Source organism: Sturnira hondurensis, unplaced genomic scaffold, assembly GCF_014824575.4.
Source record: "Sturnira hondurensis isolate 20B ecotype Veracruz unplaced genomic scaffold, ASM1482457v3 Scaffold0011576, whole genome shotgun sequence".
Classification (NCBI taxonomy): domain Eukaryota; kingdom Metazoa; phylum Chordata; class Mammalia; order Chiroptera; family Phyllostomidae; genus Sturnira; species Sturnira hondurensis.
Window position 1 is genome coordinate 183,965 of NW_028084207.1, and position 6,000 is coordinate 189,964.

Consider the following 6,000-nt stretch of genomic DNA (forward strand, 5'->3'; position numbering starts at 1 on the left):
GGGCAGCCATTTCCATAGTACAATTCATTATCCTCTCTTCACAAAATATAAATGAGACTAGAGCTGGCTGCAGTCAAGCATTTTCTAAATGATCAGATCCCTAAATTCCAATATCACATTTGTGGGAGTTACTGATAGAACACAAAACCAACATTTTCCATCGATAAGAACATAAACACCCAGCCATGCCAAGGCCTCGACCTTCTGAGGAGATGAGTGTTCAATGATGTATGAGACCCGCCTCATGCTCAGACAAATTTGTGGATTCAAATTTGAACTTTTTAAGGGTCATTCAGGGAAACCAATACTGAGCCCAGCTGGAAAAATTCTGCCTGATTCATTGAGAAGTGATGAGTAGACCTTGTGAAAGTGGAAAATGGGATTGGGCAGTGAGCTCTGGAGAGAGTGGGACTAGCCTGGTTTATAATGCCACCAATGTGTGCTGGCCAGTGGCAAGGAGATGGACAGCTCAAGTTCTCCAAAGACCTGGGTTACTCTTCTTTCTGTTGGTATGGAGTTGTTCATGGCTCACTGCCTTGGGATGTCAGATTTTACAAAGCCATCCTCCCCACTCCACCCTTACAATGGGTGTGGGAAACAAAAAACTCCAGTATAGATGGGAAATTTTAACGGACTCTTGGGGTGGGGGGCTGAACCTTTGATCCACATTAGGCACTCTGTCCATTACCCAACACTTTTGTGGGCCTTTGAGTTGGGCACACAACACTGAGCCTAGTGAGGCAGGAAAGACCTATCTCCCATTGAGCTTGTGAGATAGGAATCCAAGAGCTTTAGAAAGGCAGAAGGGTGGGGAAGGCAGGAAACCTTTTCCAGAAAGGAGAGGAGAGGGATCCCAAAAGTCTGGTTGAAGTCCCAGAATAGTATTAATGACACCTTCTACCACATTCAGACTTTCCACTACATAGGTTTGGTACAAACACCTTCCCACACTAAAAATGGATAAAATGATTGATTCTGAAATAGTTATGAGGGGAAATACAAATAATTCCCATCACATTCACTCACTTATTCATTCATTCATATGTTCAGACAGTAGTATTTATGTACCTACTATGTGCAAAGCATCATGGAGAATAGAAACACATAAGCTCATTCTCCAAAAGCTTATGCCCACAAGAACACATTCCCAAACACTACCCAGTTGTGCGTTGAACAGACTTTTAAAGACTATAGATGAAAGAAACTGTCTCTCAATTTGAAGGACTTTTAGAAAGGACCGTCTAGTCACATTTCCTCATTGTCCAAGTGAAGACAGAAAACCAAAGAGGAAGAGTATTCTGAGGGTTACATAACCAGGTAATAATTTGTTAGTTTATGTTGTTCTAAGTAAGTAAAGAATAATTAAAATGTTTAATTATTAGCATAAATCTTACTTTTAATCTCTATATTATGTAATATAATGCAAATATAAGAGCATTTAACTAGTAGGCAGAATCACTAAAATTATCCAATTCATATCTCAAACTGTACCCATGCCTACATATTTCATTCTTACCAGAACAGTGAAATGTTGCACAAATCTAATTCAATTGGTTTTTATTTCACTTTTTTGCATTCACACATTCTGCCAACATTCTCTACCTTTCATTTACTAGTGAGCGAGGACTGAGTAAAATGAAAAGGAATTGTGAGTTGCCCTATCTTTCTCTTTACTTCTATATATTATCATAATTAGCACTAGTGATTGGCTAATATAGAAAAGTAACATAAGTAAGAAAAAATATGATGAGATTCCTTGTTCATTCACATTTATTAATGCTACTACCCTTTTTTTACATTCAGAGCAAGCTCTGATTTGAATGGAAAGCATAGACTCTTGAGGTTGTCAGTGCCCTCACTTACTCAGTCATACATGTAACTTATTTACCTTGTACTTCATTTGAGTCTTGCTGAACTCCCAAACATTGTAGGTCCACTGGAATTCTGTGCTCATAGAGCATTGCAGATACTACATGCAAATGGGGTGCAAGGAGCAGCAGACAAACATATTATGTGTATCAACTTGGCTCATGTGCATGCTCCCATTGTTCCACTGGACTTCACTTAATAGGCAATTTCAAAGATGAAATTTTCCAGAACTCCAAAAGAGTGACAGTAGAACATTAAAGCAAATATAGGACCTTTGTGAACATGGGGCCCTGTGTGACTACATAGGTCATATACTTATGAAGTTGACCCTACATATAGCAAAATAAAAATAATTTTAAGGACTTCTGGCCAAGATGGAGGCACAGGTGGACACACTGAGCCTCCTCGCACAACCAAAATAAGGACAACAAAAATTTAGAAACAAAAAAAACAACCAGTACTGACAGAAAATTGAACTGTATGGAAGTCCAACAACCAAGGAGTTAAAATAGACACATTCATCCAGACCGTTAGGAGGGCGGAGCTGGGCAGCTGGGCAGAGAGGGGTCCCAGCAAAAAACGCAGTGGCTGGCGGATCCCGTGCATGGAGGTAGCAGCTGGCAGGCCCCAGTAGCTGGGTGGCAGCAGGAGAACCCAGCAAGGAGGCAGACTGTAGAGGGGCATGGTGCTCAAGGCAGCTGGCAGGCCAGGCAGTCCCACATTTGCACGCAGATAAACCAGGCAAAACTGGGGAGTGGCACAACCTAGGGTCCCAGCGCCAAAAAATAAAGCCTCAAAACACCTACTGAAAACACCTGTGGGGGTTGAGGTGCTGGGAGAGACTCCCAGCCTCACAGGAGAGCTCGTTGGAAAGACTCACAGGGTCCTAGAACATACACAAACCCACCCACGTGGGAATCAGCACCAGAAAGGCCTAATTTGCTTGGGGGAAGCAGTGGAAGTGACTGAAATCTGGCAGAGAGCACAGCAAGCGCTATCGTTCCCTCTCAGACCCCTCTCCCACATATGGCGTCACAACCCAGCAACATGGGGTTCCCACCCTGGTGAACACCTAAGGCTCTGCCCCTCACTACATAACAGGCACGCCAGGGCCAAAAAAATGGCCCAAATGAAAGAACAGAACAAAGCTCCAAAAACCCCACAACTAAGTAACAAAGAGACAGCCAACCTATCAGATGCACAGTTCAAAGCACTGGTGACCAGGATGCTCACAGAATTGGTTGAATTTGGTCACAAATTAGATGAAAAAACAAAGGCTACACTAAGTGAAATGAAGGAAAATGCACAGGGAACCAATAGTGATGGAAAGGAAACGGGGACTCAAATCAATGGAATGGACCAGAAGGAAGAACAAAACATCCCACCAGAAAGGAATGAAGAAATGAGAATTCAAAAAAATGAGGAGAGGCTTAGGAACCTCCAGGACATCTTTAAACGTTCCATCATCCGAATTATAGGGGTACCAGAAGGGGGAAAGAAACAGCCACGAGTGGAAAACTTATTTGAACAAATAATAAAGGAGAACTTCCCCAATCTAGCAAAGGAAATAGACTTCTGGGAAATCCAGGAAGTTCAGAGAGTCCCAAAGAAGGTGGACCCAAGAAGGAACACACCAAGGCACATCATCATTACATTAGCCAAGATTAAAATGAAGGAGAGAATCCTAGAAGAAGCAAAAGATAAGGAGACAGTTACGTACAAAGGAGTTCCCATCAGACTGTCAGCTGATTTCTCAAAAGAGACCTTACAAGCAAGAAGGGGCTGGAAAGAAGTATTCCAAGTCATGAAATCCAAAGACCTACATCCAAGATTGCTCTATCCAGCAAAGCTTTCATTTAGACTGGAAGGGCGGATAAAGTGCTTCTCAGATAAGGTCAAGTTCAAAGAGTTCACCATCACCAAACCCTTATTATATGAAATGTTAAAGGGACTTATCTAAGAAAAAGAAGATAAAAAAGCATGAACAGTGAAAGGACAGCAAACTCACAGTTATTAACAACCATGCCTAAAACAAAAGCAAACTAAGCAAACAACTAGAACAGGAGTGGAACCATAGAAATGGAGATCACATGGAGGGTTAGCAACAGGGGAGTGGGAGGAGCAGAGAGGGGGAGAAGGTACAGAGAATAAGTAGCATAGACAGTAGGTAGGAAATAGACAGGGGGAGGGCAAGAATAGTATGGGAAATGTAGAAGCCGAAGAACTTATAAGTATGACACATGGACCTGAAATAAGGGGGGGAATGGTGGGGGAGGGGTGTGCAGGGTGGAGGGGAGTGAAGGGGGAAATGAGACAACTGTAATAGCACAATCAATAAAATATATTTATTTAATAAGCTTAAACCATAGAAAAGAATTTTAAAGTGAATGCCAATAAATCCACCATCTAGATTCTACCATTTATATTTTACTTAACTTGTTTTATTATATATCTCTCCGCCTGTCCATCCTACAATTCTTACCTAAGCTATCAATGTTTGTTGCATTTCAAAGTAAGTAGCGGACACCAGTACAACTTACTACTAAACACTTCAGCATGCCTGCCATTAACTAATGTTTAATAAACATTTAGAGTTACTTTGAGATAAACTATGCATACATTTAGAACGAAGTATTAGGGAAACATTTCTGAGTTTTGACAAATACATACAAGTGTACTCCAACCTCTATCAAAATATAGAACCTTACTATCAGCCCAGAAATCTCCTCTTTCCAGTCAGTCTTGATTGCCATATCACCCTCAGAGGTAACTACAAAAACAAGTAGCAATTTGAAATATGAAGACTAAAACAATCAAAGGTAAAGAAGAAAATGGGGATATGAGGTTAGTGGATGGAAAGCTTGTCTGAAATAAACATTTTGTATAATAATGCTAAGAGCTAGCATTTGTTGAGCACTATTTGCCAGGCACTGTTATTTACATAAATTAATTTTTATCATTACAACAACCCCATAAAGTAGGTACTGCTTGTTACCCATTTTACAAGTTAAAATACTGAGTCCTATATAAGACAATAAATGAGCCCCAGGATTTTAATGCAAGTGGTCTGGCTGTAGAACCCATGCTTATAGGCAACATGCCATGATAGGAAATTAAAGGAGAAAGGATGGGACGTCAAGGTGAGCCCTGACCACAGAGGACTGTGAATTCCAATGTGAAGAACTAAAGCTATCTTTAAAGTCATTGAAAATATTCGGAGATTTTTAAGTGCAGGTTGAACCTCAATGTAAATTTAACAACTTATACAAAAATCAACTCAAAATGGATCACAGATTTAGATAAAAATATGAAACTATAAAACTTTTAAAAGATAACATAACATAAAATATTCTGGACCTAGAGTTTGGTGAAAGATTCTTAAGTATGACAGCAAAGCATGAGCCATAAAACTTTGATGAAGTCTGCTTCATCAAAAAAAACACTTTTGCTTTGTAAAGTATCTTGTTAAGGAAATGAAAAGACAAGCTACATACTGAAGACAACATTTGCAAACCACATATCTGACAAAGGACTTGTATCTAAAATATAAAGAACTCTCAAAGTCAACAGTAAAAACATATGTATACACATAGAAACTCAATTACAAAATGGATAAAGAAACAAGTGTTGGTGAGGATGTGGAGAAAAGGGAACTGCCATACACTATTGGTGGGATTGTAAATTTTTTGCAGCCACTGTGTGAAACACTATGGAGTTTCCTCAAAAACTTTCAGATAAATCTACCATATGTCCCAGAAATCCCTCTTCTGAATATTTACCCCAAAACCTTAAAAGCATTTATCCACTTCTGGGTATTTATTAGAAGAAATTCAAAACACTATTTCAAAAAGATATATGGATCCCTATGTTCAGTGCACTATTATTTACAATAGTCAAGATACAGAAGTAGCTAATTGTCCTTGATAGATAAAGAGATAAAGAAGTGGTACACATATGCAATGAATATTACTCAGCCGTAAGAAAACATTGAAATTTTACCTTTTGCAACAACATGAATGGACCAAGAGAATATTATGCTAAGTAAAAAACTCAGTCAAAGAAAGACAAATATCATATGATTCCATTTATAGATGAAATCTAAAGAACAAAATAAATGAACAAACCAAACAA